The following is a 17,518-nucleotide window of genomic DNA, read 5'->3' as shown; positions in this document are numbered from 1 at the left end:
TCTATTATGTGACACTATTTTTGCCTTTTTTTTGAAAGCTGTGAAAACACTACTTTGGAGTTTGTTTTGTCATTAGATAAAAAAATAAATATTTGTGGTACTCTCCCATTCACTGCTCTCTAAATTCACCCATTTATGATGACTTCCACTACTGAGAAACCCCAAAATGTGAAATGAGTCCATACAAACAATATGTTTGTCTGTCAACTGAGATGTATGGTGATAAATATTCGTTTAGTTTTTTTATTTTAACCCTATTCACCTGTAGTGCCTTGACCTAATGTATTTTGAGAGGTGCCTGCGGCCGTAATAATGGCTTCCAATAAAATTAATTGTTTTTACCTCACTAACATCAGATTCTCGTTTGATTGGTTTTATTAAACTGCATGTGACCACCATTGCATTAGCTGCTGACAGGCTTCATCTCCTCAAATGTCCTATTATAGAGACTAAATGAGACATTTCGTCCACCGTTATGGTCAATGAGTCAACAGTTAGAAAGACTGAGTGTCTGCAGGCAGGAAAGTAATGGTCTGGAGAGGAATATTCTGATTTTCCAGTCTCGCCTGATTCACATGTTCCCCCCAGACTCACTCATAAATCCATAATACTTGAGGAAAACTGTTAGTCTTGCCTTTCTGGTGTGTGATCATATGTAAGTAACCAGCCAATGCCTGGTCCCTTTACCTTGACTTCTGTGAATTCTCTTTGTTAAACACACCTAGCTGACACTATACAGTATCTGATTAGGAGATTCCCTCTCATGCTCTGCTTACAAAACTGAATTGTTCTCTACGCCAAAAGAGTAGTAAAACTGATTGAGTAGAAATTAGGGGGCTACAGCCCCCCTAAAATAGGCCTAGCAACGCCCATGGCCAGAAAACAGTACAGCAAGAGAGGGACATCCAAATGCACAGTACTTGACAACAGTTCACTAAAACAGTGTCAAATGCATAGTATTTAAAAAAGTATGCAAAAGTAGTAAAACAAAGTATACTGCAGTGTTCAAATAAGGTATACAAATACAAGAATGGTAAATCAGTTTTAAAAAACAGTAGGAGAAAAACAGTATGTTAAAAGAGCAGTATGAGTGCACAGTATTGAAAAAAACAACAACTGTGACAAGCAGTGTTGCCAGGCTGAAGGTTATCCTGCACAATTGGTCTCAAATCAGTTTCGGGGAAAATATGGAGTCACGTGTTGGGTTTTTTGTCTATTCTTACAACATACAAATGAAAACTGAAACATTTCTTAATGGACATCAATTCTAGAATATATACCTGCACTGTAAAAAAAAAAAATACTGGTTTCCTTAAATTTTTAAGCTGAATCAATTGAACCTTATGAGTCCACTGAACTTATATTATTTTTTTTAAATAACATAACAGCTTAAAACAGCATGATTAACTTAGTTTAATAAGTTACAATGCTGTCAGGACTACTTAATCATATAATTCATATAATCATATAATGTTTTACATCATGTAATCATAATTTTTTACAGTGTGGCAACCCAAACACTCAAAAACCGTTGCAAGTGAGATATAGCAAAACCATCTGATGACACGTCACATATGAATGAAACAGTTATGTCCACATCAGAGGAAGGTACTTAAATGTTGTACCTATTCTTACAGTGTGTGATTATAGATAAACTGGAGGTGTTTGATTTATGATCACTGATATTTTTAACTATGTTGAATGTCTCCTGTGAGTAAAAGACTCCCTAAAGCAATCCCTTGCAGCACCACATTTAGAGTGTTATTATTGCTCAAGTTGCTGTTGTAAATTTAGCATGAGGAGACAAAATCTTTGCTTTAATAGTTAAAAGGCGAAAAAAGGAGTCATTTTCTTTAATTGTGTCACATTGAATGCATGGAGAATCCTCAATGTACAAATTTACGGCACCCATTTGAGTCTTTTCTCTTTCTCTTTAGGATACACACGAAGAAAATTGCTAGTTTAGAGTCGAAGCCTCAAGCAGGACCTATTTATAATACAAGCACTGAGCCATAATTATGAATTTTACTGATGCTGAGGGGGAAGTGAATGATCACATGACTACAGACAGACTGATTATTAAAGCCAAAACGGAAGATTTTGGATAGGAATTAGATAAGAAGATTATTGAAAGAATTCTCTTCATTCAGCAAGGCTGCGTTTATTTGATCAAAAATACTGTAAAGCATTCATTCATTCATTTTCGTTTCGGGTTAGTCCCCCATTAATCTGGAGTAGCCACAGCTGAATGAACCGCTAACTTATTCAGCATATTTTACACAGCAGATTCCCTTCCAGCTGCAACCCATTACTGGGAAACACCTTCCATTCACACACATATACTATAATTTAGCTTACCCAATTTACCTCTACCACATGTCTTTGGACTGTGGGGGAAACCGGAGCACCTGTAGGAAAACCACGCGAACACAGGAAGAACATGCTAACTCCACACAGAAATGCCAACTGACCCAGTCGAGGCTCGAACCAGTGACCTTCTTGCTGTGAGGCAATAGTACTACCCACTGCGCCACCATGATGCCCTACTGTAAAACAATAATAAAATAAAAATATATTTTGAAATTTAAAATAATTGGTTTTAGGTATGTTTCAGTTATTTCTGTGATCAAACATAAACTTTCAGCATCATTACTGCAGTCTTCACTGTCACACGAGCCTACAGAAATCCTTATAATATGATTTGCTGCTCTGTTGTGATTTAATGTAATTGGTATTAATACATTGGTGTTGGTACATTAATAAGAGATCTTATTATTATCTATGTTGACATTTTCTGCTTCATACTTTTGTGAAAAGCGTGATGGATTTGACTTTTTGGGATATTTGGATGAGTTATAATAATCATAAATAATTTCTAATTTATAAAAGTATAAAAAATGATTTTAAAAAGTAAGTGAACATATTACATGAATTTTAACATGAAATACTGCATTAGTTCATTCATTTTTGATTTTATATATATATATATATATATATATATATATATATATATATATATATATATATATATATATATATATAAATGGAAGAATATGAATAATATTTTTTACATAAAATGTTTTTAGTTTAGTATTATAATTTAAGCATAATTTAATTTCAAAATAGTATTAAATAAGTACAAAATATTACATTGATTTTACCTCTAAAAATGGTTATATTTCAGGTGATGTTTGTCCCTAAAGATTATGTCAGTCATTCTTAATTTTACTTAAGCCTATTGCACGTTCTCTAACACTCTTCAGTTCAAATGCACATCTGAATCAGTTCTTTTCTTTTCCTGTTAATATGATTTTTAGCTACAACAACCACGACAGTCTCTTAAAAACAACAACTCACCAAGTTAAATTTTGAATTACTTAAAAAAATAAAATAGATGAAAAACCCACAATAGCAACAGGAAACATTGAAACTATTTTTGACCACTTCATATAGCCTAATTTTATTGGGAAAATCCTCTTTTGTCCCTAATTTCATTCAGTATCATTTGAATCTTTATTTTAATGTATTTTTGTTGATCAGTTATCTTAAAAATAATCAAAAAGAATAAAGACATTTTAGGTGTAATGGAGTGCAAATTAATATTTTTTGGCCTTATTATGTTCCATTCAAGTAGGCCTATTATAACAAAAAATATACATTCGATTACATTCGAGTAGGCCTATTATAATATAAAATATAGTATTTTTGACTATTTCCTTTGTAATTTGACTCATGAATTACAGTATCGAAATACTAATTGGTATCATGATACTTCAGCTGGTATAGTATCATAAGATTAATGGTATTGTGACAACCCTCTTTAATATGGTATTTCAATACATCACAGTTCCACATGAAGCAGCACAACTGAGAATTGTGTTACTGTCAAATGTTATTTCTAAAAACTTCTGTTTTAGCATGTTTTTGATGAAATGACTGGAGCTTTGGTGAACATCACTCTGAAAACCTAAAAAAATCTTTTTGATCCTAAATGAATGGTAGGATAGATACTGTGTATAATCGTGTTAACACTTCAGTATATGGACCAATTTCACTATTAACTGGTGTCTTCTTACTTGCAATACATTGGCTGTATATTAGAACATCTAAAGTACATACACTGAAAAAATTATCCTTGCAAACAAACAAATCAACTTAATTTGTTTAAATTCAGCCCATATAAATCATTTGCAACCACTACACCTTAAACTTACCTTAAATACCATAAACCCAATGAATATTTTATTTTTCAATGTATTCTGCATGATATTATTCTACATTCCTAAACCAATCAAATGCCTGACCCCAACTACCGTTATAATTACTATTAATAAGCACAAACCAAGAGTTTGTTCAGCTAAAATGTATAGTTATTAGTTTGTTGAGAGTGAATAGTACCTTACAATAAAGTGTGACCATAACATTCACAAAATAATCATCTTCGAAAAACTATTTATCCATTTCTGGGTTGTAAAATATTTGTAAGCACTAGAACAAAGACAGTCGTTGTTGGAGTCTTCAGTGCGCTTTTGTTTTCCACTGATACAAAGGGCCACTGAAGACATTTGTGGATTTACACAGACACTGAGCTGAGGAACAAAACAAACACTCAAAGCTGATTAGACTACATTTTCTTTCAGAAACAGTTTTACTATGGACTTTATAGTAAAGTTTTATTTTATCATGGGGTTTCTTGTGGAAATGTTTACCGTGGGCTGGCCTTAGAGAAGCCTGTCATACATTATGAATGAACCGCAAACAGTAAATGAAGTGAGCAGCTACTGTACAATAAAGAAAACTCCTAAGAGCTGGGCGATGTCAACCGAGTTTCTGCTTTTTAACAAACCTTTAGTTTGGAAACTGATACTTGTTCTGGTTACGTAGAACAGTGGAATTCACTGATTCAGATTATATATCATTTTTGATATTGTTTGAAGTATATTTGGGCCTTAACGGTACAAGTTTTGAGGTCAATTAGATTTTGAGATATTAATATTCTTATTAATGATGCATTAAATTAAAGTAACTAAACAGGTCTATCTCATGATTCAAACTATTTTTTCAATATTTACTAAAAACTAATAATGTTTCTAATAAAATATTAAGGCTTAATATTAGTTTTTTAGAAGCATATCACCATATTAGATGAATACTTACCTGAGCTTTTTGAATAAAAGGATTAGCAATTATTATACAAAGTATGTTTTAGCTTAGTGCCATATAATTTCTTTAAAATACAAAAAAATGACATTTAAAAGTAGTATTCATTTCCATTAGTTCCTATTAGTATTAGTATTATTAGCATTACTTTTAAAAAAGGTTACATTTCAGGAGACATTTGTCCACAAAGAGGATGCATATTTTTAGGCAGCACATTCACAGTAAATTTAAAATCGGAAAATTAACACCAGTAGATTTCATTTCAACACTTTAAACGTGTATATAAGGGAACCACCAGCCTGGTCGGTCTCTTCGGTCATCTAATCAGAGACTGTTATGCATCCTTAAGTCAAGGCTGAAATGCAGAGGTGACCGTGCCTTCGCAGTAGCTGGTCCTAGGTTGTGGAATGCTCTGCCCCTCTGTATCAGATCGGTTTCATCCCTGTCTGTTAAGTCTAGGTTAAAAACTTACCTCTTTGATTTGGCATTTTATCAGTGAAAATTGTCTGTTTTAGCTATAATTTTATATTTTTATATACAGTTGAAGTCAGAATTATCAGCCCCCCTGAATTATTAGCCCCCTGTTTATTTTTCCCCAATATCTGTTTAACGGAGAAGATTTTCTCAACACATTTCTAAACATAATAGTTTTAATAACTCACTTCTAATAACTGATTTATTTTATCTTTGTCATGATGACAGTAAATAAAATTTTACTAGATATCTTTAAAGACACTTCTATACAGCTTAAAGTGGCATTTAAAGGCTTAATTAGGTTGGTTAGGTTAACTAGGCAGGTTAGGGTAATTAGGCAAGTTATTGTATAACGATGGTTTGTTCTGTAGACTATCGAAAAAAATATATATAGCTTAAAGGGGCTAATATTTTTGTCCATAATATGATGTTTAAAAAAAAATCAAAAACTGCTTTTATTTGAACTAATAATACTTTCCACAGAAGAAAAAATATTATCAGACATACTATCATCATACAAAAAAATCCTTGCTCTGTTAAACTTCATTTGGGAAATATAAAAAACTAAATCAAAGAGGGGCTAATAATTCTGACTTCATCTGTATATATTTGCTTTTTCTGTTTTGATTTGTACTGTGCAGCATATTGGTCAACCTCTGGTTGTGTTAAATAGTGCTATATAAATAAAATTGACATTGACTTATTTTTTAAACTGCACTGTTAGACCTTACCAGGCTTTTTTACAGTAGAACACTGGCAACACTGTTGCCAGATACTCACTGTAAAGATTTGGTTGCAGTAAGTAACTGGCAACAGTGTTGCCAGTTATTTACTGTAACCGAACAATTAAAGTGAGTAGCTGGCAACAGTGTTGCCAGTTAATTACTGTAATAGAGCAGTAGTGGTAACTAACTGGAAACTGTGTACAGTTAATTACTGTACTGTAGTGTTACAACTCACAGCATTATACTGCATACACATTAATAGTATGTCATAGTGTTACTAAAATTAATTAGTATTATTACCTGTTATTAAAAATAGAAGGCATAAAAATTCTGACAAATTTATTTTATTGTTTTGGCAGCAAACAAATATACAACAGAAAATATATAACAAATTAAGAAACCAGCAGATATAAATATCATCTTACATATTAATGAGAGCCACAGGTCTGCACAGTAAGGCTGTGGTCACACTAATGTTTGAGTATGCGAAATTCTGTCATATGGCTCTGCGAAAAGGAGTGGGATTAAACAAAATAATTAGAGATTGAAAAAGCAAGCGACTGGTCCATAATTTTTGTTCAGAGAGGTCATGATTTGATCTTTGATTGGTCTCAAGCAATCACATGATGCAGGTCAGAGTTATCCAAGCTTGAACTTTCCAATACTGCAAAATTTTTTACTGCTGTAAAATTTGTCACATGAGGTTGCATTCCAGGTCTGCAGCATTCATATGCGTATGAATGGAAGTCTATAGGGAGAAAAGTGCAGTGTGACCGGGACTTTAAGCTGTAACTCTAATTAAACACACCTGATAAAACTAATTAAGGCTCGTTAGAAATCTACAGGTAATGTTGAATCAGGGTGGGAACTAAACTCTGCTGCCCTGCAGTTCTCCAAGAACTTGGAGTTTGACCCCCATGGTATATAGCAGGGGTGCTTAATCCTGTTCCTAGAGATCTACCTTCCTGCAGATTTCAGTTGCTACCCATAACAAACACACCTGCCTGTAATTATCAAGTGGTGTTCAGGTCCTAATTAATTGGCTCAGGTGTGTTGCAGTGAAACGTGTAACTCTCTCCTCAATGCGAACCATGCATAAAAAACTGAACAGCAAAAAACACAAAATAATTATTTTATTTTTTAAATTATTTAAAAAAGGCATATGAAAAGAACACATAAATAGAGATATAGATAGAAACATGTTTGTCAAACACAGGCACATACTGTCAATTCTCAATAAAAAGTTTAAAATAATTATAAAAAAACAAAAATAAAGTCGGCAACACAGAGTATCCAAAGGATCCAATCTTTTATTGTAATACTTATTATTTACTTTAAAAATCTCATGACAACAAACTTTTCTATTGTTTCTAATATAAATTCATAGGTGGAAACACAGCTCTGAAATCTAAAATAGCAACAAACTCACAACCTGGGACCTGACAGTGGAGCTTTTGTGTGTGGATGGTTATGTGTATCATGTTTTTGTGATTCGCTGTGATGATTTCTGTGCACATGTTACCTTACTAAGGTGATGGAATTTAATGGTTTTTATGTGCATTAAAACTGCTTATTTGCCAGAAAGATACATGAAATGTTAGCATCTGTACATTATGACAATATGCAATATCCAATAAATAAATATACTTAAATAAAAGTAATGTAAGAAGTTATATGAGGAGAGGCTAACTAGCTAATAATGTAGCTTTCAACACATTTCAAGATAACTACAATATAACTTAAAACACAGCCTTATTTTAGAAACCCTCAAAATTAATTTGAACACATTTTACTTACTCATTGTAGATTCTTATTTAAAGCTTAAAACATATCAGACTACATCTGAATTGATGGACAGAGAATAGAGCACGCAGCAGTAAACAAATCAAACACCTGACTCCCTTAAAGGGCCAGCATTTTCTGAAAACTTTTTCTAAAACTTTTTTGTTAAGAATAAGACAGCCTATGGGAGTGTCTGGTGATGCCTAAATCATTGCTTTCTGCCTTAAAAATGCACGTCTCTATGATTAGCAACATAAAGCATCAGAGTAGATGGGACAGTACTGGTTGAACAGTAATTTGTTATTTATTGTCACAGTTACTACCTGTAATGTGTACGTAAAGTAAGTTATTGTAATTTATCATTTGCACTACACAATTTATTACAAAGTCTGCTCCTTTTACAGTAAAATACTGTTTCTTTCATTACAGCAAAACACTGGCTATTTTACAGTTATTTACTGCATAATCTACAGGGTAACAGTGCAGTTAAGCTTTAACCTTAATTAAACACACCTGATCAAACTAAATCTAAAGATAACATGTTGAAGCAGGGCTGGAACTAAATTCTACTAGGCTGCGGCCTTCCAGGAGTTTGACACCCCTGGTACATAGCATATTTTCAAAGCATCTACCTACATGTATCACAATTATGCACATATCGTTTAATAAAAAACAATAAAAATATACAAACTTTATCCAAAGCAAAAAATAAAAAATAAATAATAATAATAATAATAAATAATCTGATTCTCATGTCGTTCCAAATCTGTAGTAATAATAAAAAACACAAACAATAACATGGTTTATACATTTATTTAGGAAAGCCCTTATACTATACTGTTAATGCCACATTAACTTACTTCATTTGAAGTTTTCCAGACAAATTCATTGAGTCTCTGCAAAAATGTATGTGCGTGCTGTTTAAGATGTGTATATATATATATTTTTATAAACATTTTTACTACTTATTTAGCAATGCTTGTTTATGGTTGAACAGTAATTTCCCATTTATTATCACAGTAAATATCTTTAATGGTACTGTACATAGAGTAAATTACTGTAATTTATTCTTTGCACTACAGAATTTCATACAAATCCTGCTCCTTTTACAGTAAAATACTGTTTCTTTTCATTACAGCTAAACACTGGCTATTTTATAGTTATTTACTGCATAATCTATGGTAAGGGTTAACAGTGTGGATAACTTTATTAAAGCTTCTAAAATAACAATACTTAAATGATTTTGCAATGTTGAAAAAAATAAGAATTGTTTTTTGTTGTTGCAGTAAATCAGCAACTTAAAAGTATTACCATTATAGCATGTCATGATGAACATTTTTACAGTAGGAATACATAACATTTATTTTAAAATTTAATATTACTACTATTTCCCCAGTATTAACAAATAAATGAAGCCTTAGTGTGCAGAAAAACAAATAAATACGATTAAGTATCTCATTAAATCTATACACAACCAACAATGCTTTTTTTTTCTTAAAAAGACGTAATATTATGTTTTAGAGCCATTCATTCACTCAATTTGTGCTGACATCCCGAACAGCAAAGGGAGGTCAGTCATGCATAATTGAGGCTGCTCAATAATTTATGATTTGGGATATTGATAACACTGCAGATTCTGTTTGACTCAGAGCACTATAGCAGAAGAAATGACCTGCCACTGATTTTAGTAATACTTAGTCTATAGGATGTTTTGGATAAGTCATTAGATTGATGCACTGACTATGGCAGCAAGATTCCCAGGGAATTTCAATGGGGGAAAGGATGTGATTAGTTAGTTATTTTTATGAATGAATAAATTGCAAAGAAGATTTGTGCTTCATTCATTTCACAATCGCTATACCTCAATTAAGAGACTGAATCTTCATAAATTGAGTCCTTTGTGATTATCTGTGGTGATCTGGCTGTGAACTGAGCCTGGAAAAATCAAAGTATATCAGCGATTGTATCCACAGAGAGGAAATTGAAGATGAGGTCTGTCGGGATGAATGGGCGCAGCAAAAAAACAAAACAAATAAAAAACGCTGCAGCAAATTCAGTTTGTCATGTCAGTTTTTCATTGGCGACTCCTAGAGGCAATTATGTTATATTGCACGCTACAAAGTATCTTTGAGTCGTGCAATGGCAGCTGTATGGGACAGGATCATCCGCATGTCTAGCAGGTATATAAGGTTTCCATGCCATGCAGTTGACAAGCTGCTATAATTATTGCTATAAAGGCCCCATCTAAGATGAATTTGCTACGTGAACCGGAAACATTTCCATTCCATAAATGTGCAAATAAAATATTATGCTCAAATGTGCTTAACATAATACACCCACTTATTAATGATTCCTACTTGTCTTCCAAACGGTGATGGGTGGGAATCACTCAACTAGCTTATTCCAATGAGGTGTGCCATTTGCACTTAGCCTAAATAGACACTTCAGAATTTTACACCTTTACATCGAACCATTTCTTTTTTTAATTCACTCAAAGTGCAATGTTCAGACCCCAATGCGTCAACCGCGTCAGCTAAACTATCACACTCTATTTTTGGTTCCACATTACATTAAGTGGCCTTAACTAATATGTACTTACACAGGAATTAATAGTTTGTTAAAATGTACTTATTGTGTAAATACATGTATTTACTGTGTACTTATGCTTGATTGAATACAATTATCTAATTACATCTGTATCTTAACTTTTGTATTTACATTTGTAAATACACTGTTGACCATCCCTTACACCTTAACCCACCCTTAAACCTACCCATACCACTAAATCTGTCCATAACCCAACCTCTATCCCAACTCAAAAGCACCACAAGTGTTCTCAAATATATCATAAACACAGTAAGTACATTGTTTTTATTTTTTGATGCAAGTACATAGTAGTTAGAGACACTTAATATAAAGTGGGACCCTATTTTTTTTTCTTTTGTTATTTAATTCCGGAGGACAAACTTGCAGGAGGCAGGGAGGGGTTTTGCGCTCGTGCATGTGCGCTCAGTTTCACGTTAAGTCGGATGTCCAAAGAGAATATGTGTGGGAATATGTGTGGGATTCCGCGTACACAGTGTTTCATACATCTGAATTTCTTACTGCGTACGCACATTTACAGCTTTGTGCGTACACAATGTTTTAGTATGAATTTAAAGCAAGTCTTCGTACATGAGGCCCCAGGTCTTTTTGGAGCCCCCAGAGATACTATTAGGTATCGGCACCCACGAAATGTTATCGTACCGCCCAGTGGCACCCCTGACAACTCACAAGAGAGCCATAATAAACGACGATCTGCCATGCAGTGGAAAAGCATCTTGACATAACAATTAGTATTCAGGCTTTCTCAGACAAATGTTTTTTAACATTATATTGTTTTCATACGCAGACTCTGAAAAAGGCTGTAGATTTACTTATCACATTATACATAGGTTATTGGTGATGATTTATTAGAATCGCCCAAAATTTGCATATTGGTGTTTCCTTATTAAAGGGATACTTCACCCTAAACTGAAAAGACTGTCATCATTTACTCATCCTTCACTTGCCACAAACCGGTATGCGTTTTTCTCTTTTGTTGAGCATAAAGAAAGATATTTTTTTAAATGTTGGAAACTGATAACCGTTGACTTCTGTAGTATTTGTTATTCCTATGGGTGGCAATGGTTACAGGATTCCATCATTATTCGAAATCCTTTGTGTTCAAGAAAAAAAAAAGACTCATTAAGGTTTGGAACCACTTGAAAATGTGACAGTGAGTAGAAAATCATATTTGGGAGAACTATCCCTTTAAAAACAGTGTTGTGTAAATGTTCCCTTATTCGGAAGTCATTTTGCTTGGGTATATTTTACATTTAAAAGAAAAATTATAGCTTGGACCATCACATGATCACTGACAGTTTATTTAAAAAAAGAAAATTCAGATATTATACAGAGTACACTCTCGGAAATAAAGGAACAGGAGCTGTCACTGGGGCAGTACCTTTTCAAACGATACATATTTGTACCTAAAGAGTCCATAGTGGTACCTCAAAGGTGCATATCAGTGCCCAACTGTACCTTAAAAGTACCTTTGATGTACCATTATGGACCCCTCAGGTACATATATGTACCTGCTGAAAAGGTACTGCCCCAGTGACAGCTCCTGTACCTTTATTTCTGAGAGTCTAGAGCTCACATAAGGTTGATGTGATGCAGCAGCAACACAAAGCACCAATAAATAAATCTAATTGATCACATGCATAATTAAAGCATCTACTGCTGTATCATTAACATGGTAAATAGGTGGCTAAACATAAACTAAAAATCACCTGTGTATGTTTATTAGTTACTTATTATTAAGATTTCTTTTGATTAAATCTGCGGAATGCAACAATAGAAACTACCATATAATCTGTAATGGTATTACTGGTTATAATGAAAACTATTATATTTTAATGGAAATTATAATGGTCTTTCTATTGGTGGCATGTTTAAAGAAAATAAATTCTAATGCAATAGGTCCCAAAACACACAAGAAATCATCTAAATGTCCAAATTTTTCAAACCGTTTTCATTATGTTATTTCAGCAGGGGTAATGTAATAACAGCAGTTTAAAATGCTCAGTTATAATACGTGGCAGACCTATGATGTAATATAACATTAGACATGAAAGGGTTACTCGTGGTGCATTGAAAGTATCAATCCCCCCTCCTCCTCCTCCTCCTCCCGCCTGCCCCTCTTCTTCAGACAGTAGCCGCATCTGTAGTTTAATTGGCGGGTGGCAGCAGCCCGAGTTGCTGCAACCATCCCGCTCTGTCCGAGAACCCAAATCTGCCAACCCACACGCGCTCCGGCCGGGCCCCTCCCACAGACACCCACAGCAGAGGCACTGCGCTCCCGAACAGCCGTCAGTCGCCAGACATACGACGCGCTGTTCAGGTGTCCCGCATCGGCACACGGTATGTATATATGTATCGCTTTCAGTCACGCAGAATTTACGGAGAGCGCGTGGTTTCTGGCATGCGATGCGGAGGCTGGCGTGACTTTTACGCAGTGTCGCAGTGGTCCGGACAAAGAGTCTGGCAATGCGCGCTGCTATAAAACAGTCTGACAGTTTTCCTTCATGACGTCAAGTATCCTTAATTGACCGCATATTGGTATTCAGCTCGACATTATTTATGACTTTGATCAGGGGACAGAACAGAAGCGCACGCGACAAACGTGCAATTATTATCCGCTTTTTGCCTCAATGCGTGACGGCGGAGGAATTGGGTAATTAAAGGTCCAGACAGTCGTTTAAATCTACCTGTAATTGCGACATACGTCTAGGGACAGTGTGTACGATCAACGCCTTTCTGTGCTTTATCCAAACTAACTGGATTAATTTGAGGTGATGGACGTAAAGCTCGTGAGGATAGACTAACTTTATGTAGCGTTGAGTAAATTTTTTTCTCTCTGGACACGTTGTGAAAATATTTTTGTGTTTGATTGATGCTGTTGCTGATTTTTTAATTTTGTGTTTGTGCGAAATGACTAACATAAATGATGATTTGGAGCATGACGCACTTCTGCACTGAGATATTCGAAGTAGGCTGTGTTAAAATGCTAAACGTGTCTTTGACTGAAAGAATGGATTATGCTTAAAAGTTGTGAGGGCTCTTCTTAATTATTAATGTTAGAGTTGGTGAAATTATTTGCATTATTCTGGTTCATTAACGACTCTTTTAGTATACTTTTAAAGAAACATTTGCATGCAAGAAATGTATGCAGCTGTTTCCAAATGAGACCGTTTGAAACATACACTTAAAAAAATTCTGGTTGCCTTAAATTTTTAAGCTGAATCAACTTAATCTTATGGGTCCATTGAATTTATATTATGTTAAACTGACTTAAAACAGCTTGCATAATTTATAAAATTAGGTTAGAACATGATTAACTTAGTTTAACAAGTCACAGTGAACAAAAAACATGTTGTCATGATCATATAATTTTTTATGCTAAATATATTTAGAGAAACTTTTATTGACATTGTCTAGACTTTTTAAATGGAGTCTTTGTATTAAATGAAAAACTCCAAATGTGGTGATATTAAAATTTATTCTAAAATATTGCAGATATTTGGTATGATAATAATTGTTCATATTGTATGTTTTAGTTTACTGAAAAAGAACTGACTCAATATTTCTAATTTGAATAATGAAGCACTTTATTTTTTGATTCATAAAAGTTAGTCAGTGGTTGAGAATTGTACTACATTTTTCAGTCTGGAGTCGCGCTAGTTGTTTACATAGTACATTTTGATTAACAATAATGAACTGACTGAGAAGTTATTTGTCTAGAAACTGGATAACATTAGATAGGCTCTGTCTTATCAATTTAGACCAAATTGCGAAATTTGTTTTGATATACTAGAACAAACTTGCATTAAAAGAATTGTGTTTAAGAATTACTGCTGTGTGTTTTAAATGATTAAAATGACTAACTATATTACAGTTGTGCATACTTTTGATTCACTAAAAGAAACAACGTTGATATGGAATCAGTCCTGCTAGTTTGTGATTCACAAAAAATACAGCCAACTCAAAAGATTCATTTGTTCAACAACTTAAACCAAAAATAAGTAACACATTGGCTCTTTCTCAAAATCAAGTAAGCTGCCTTCCTAGAAAGTATTTCTTGCTTCCTATAATGCCCAAAATTGTTGTCTAGGATAAGCAGCTCAGTAGGATTTTCTGCATTTATGATGCAATTTAAACCCAGTTACCTTGCACCAATCTCTGTAACAGTTTTTTTGCTTTATTCACAATTAAACATCCATCGTTGTGATGTTAATAAATGCTTTCCATGCGGTCAGAAGGCTTTGAGACACAGCCATCATTTGTTTGCCGCCCAGTGACTCAGCGTTGCTGTTTTATTCTTCTTCCCCTGTTTCCCTCTTTCTGTTTGCACTACATATGAATCTGAATGCTTTAGGACCATTCATAAATAATAATGACTAAACTGATGTCTCTCTCTGTGTTTGAATATCATTGTGGAGGCCAATTAAACCTACAAAATGACTCCTTGCATCAGTCGGCACAGCTGACATTTTAAATCTACAGCAGTGATATATTCAAGTGTTCTGAGTTCATCATAACAGTATGAAAAACATCAATGACTCAAATCTGAACTAAAGGATTGAAGAGCTGGCAGTCTAAATCCTCGCTCACATCTGAGGAGACACTGAAGACTATTTTGAGCACATTTGTTTGTCATCTTTCAGGACTGACATGATTCAGACGTTCCTCATTCTCTTTTTTATTTGGTGCAACTGTCTAGGTGGGATTTTTACATAGAGAAACACCCACTGACATCAGTGGGAGTCAAGCAGCATTAGCTGCTGAGTCACTGTCCCATTGGTACCAGTAGCAGCCTAAATATGTACTAATTTAGTGGAGGTACAATGTTTACTGGATCTGCTTTGGCAATTTCTTTCATATATAATCATATTTAATGGATTTTGTTTTTGTGGCTGTGTGTTATTAGGCTTAGAGAGATCCGTCATTAAGCTTTTATGATATCATTGATGCTAGGCTCAATGTTAGGACACTGAAGGGCACCGTCCATCTGCCATGAAGTTAAATGGGTCTGTTGAAGACAAGGGCGATTGGGTGGTTACCAAAGTGACTCGCTCTTTGTTCAGTTTGACATTGGAAAATGCTGAGAAATGGGGACCATTTTAGACCTAGTGATTACAGTTTCCATGGACAACCCACATAAATGATCCAACCTAGAAAATATCAGCAACTCAACTTTGGACTTACTGGATAATCTTTCCGGATTTAGGAACGGTCAGTCAAGACAAACAGCCTCTCTCATTGGTGGATTACTCCGAGGAAAGAGACACGACATAAGTGGCAGGTGGACTGAGCACTTTTAATTATAATCAATCTCTTTTAGACAGGCGTACAGTTTTTTTCCCATAGCTATTCCAGAGGACATGTACCAATAACGATTGCATTGCTGTGGTCAAAATAAACCGTTAAATTCTAATTTACACTCAGTTTATATTGAGTCAGTTCATTAGCTGATTTAAATGTGTACCAGTGGATTATTAAGCAATGGGTCATTAAGTTTTTATCACACCAACTTTCAATAGGGTGAATGTGAAAGTCTTAAGCTCTTTTGTTAACATTCATAAAGCCAGTTTTTATAAGTACAATTACCATACCAAGTAAGTTATAATTACAATTTTATAATTAACATACTAAGACTGCATCTAAAATGCAACAAATGTAGGTATTACATTTAAATTTAGGTGTTACATTTAAATGTTCTACATCCGCTATGTCATCAATATAACATGACCCATCTATGCCAGTTAGATCATTTCACTCCCATTCATAAATTCTCTCGCATGGCCTCATGGGGTAGTAAAGTGTTTTTTAGATGCTCAGTTCAGAATCTCACCAGTGGAGTTAGCGATTTTAGTAAGTTACACAATATTTAACTGTAATATAAACTGTATTTTACTCTAGGACAGTTATGCAATATGATAATGTATATTAAAGTTGTATTGTGAATTGTGAAGATATTCAAACAACTCTGTAAATGCATATACATATAAATGGTGCTGTAAATGTAGACAGTGTTTTGCTGTAATTGATTTACAGTAAGTTACTGTAGATTTTACAGAAAATTGTTAACAAAAGAGGTAAAAGGTACTTCTTGCCTACTGTTTTTAAATACGCTGAATTAGGGCTGGGCAATTTTGCAAAAAACAAATTTCAATATAAAGTTTCATATGATTTGGCACCGATAATTATTGAATATTTTTTAACAATACATTTAGGTATATTAGGATTTTTTTAACAACTTTATTTTAATTTACCAACATAACTTAGACAAATAGTTCATATAGTCAAAAATATTTAAACAAAAAATTTTATTTTATAAAAAAAAATAATTTTTATAAAAAAATAAACACAAGTGTTAAAGAGACTTTTAAACTTGATAAATAAAATGTTACAAAGTGTGTGCAATTGTAAAGTGCAAATACTGAACAATCAAAGGAAACTTTAAGGTGTGAATAATAATGACACAGTAAACCTCAAACTCTGTAAACAAAAGAAATTATGAAAATCAAATCTAAGCTTTCAAGTAAATTCCATCAAAAGCCATCATTATTTAGCATTATATAAAAGTTGGATGGCTACATTACTCCTATGCTAATAAAATCTTTGAGATGGGGTGCTAGTGGCTGGGATGCACAAGAAAAGAAACCAAAATGCCACGTTGGCGACATCCTTACATCCTTTTTATCTCTTCAGTTTCCCGCACTCCTGCTCCCTTGCCGTCTTTAAACGGACAAACCATTGCTGCAGCTCCGATACAAGTTTATTTTGTTTGGGTG

The 17,518-nt window shown here is 33.8% G+C and overlaps 1 protein-coding gene across 2 annotated transcripts in view; it reads left to right on the top strand.

Annotated features, from left to right (window-relative positions):
* Positions 1–17,518, top strand: part of map1ab (microtubule-associated protein 1Ab) — a 76,683-nt gene that overhangs the window by 25,125 nt on the left and 34,040 nt on the right. The window contains exon 1 of one of the 2 annotated variants that reach the window (XM_087312111.1): positions 12,896–13,085. The exons of the other annotated variant lie outside the window; for it this stretch is intronic. The gene's annotated coding sequence lies outside the window, so the exon portion shown is untranslated. Of the gene's footprint in view, positions 1–12,895; positions 13,086–17,518 lie in introns of those variants that run through there. 2 annotated transcript variants of the gene reach the window in all.

This window comes from Danio rerio, chromosome 25 (genome assembly GCF_052040795.2).
Source record: "Danio rerio strain M-AB ecotype USA chromosome 25, GRCz13ab, whole genome shotgun sequence".
Taxonomy (NCBI): Eukaryota; Metazoa; Chordata; class Actinopteri; order Cypriniformes; family Danionidae; genus Danio; species Danio rerio.
The sequence above is the reverse complement of the archived record's forward strand: the minus strand, read 5'-3'. Positions and strand labels throughout refer to the sequence as shown.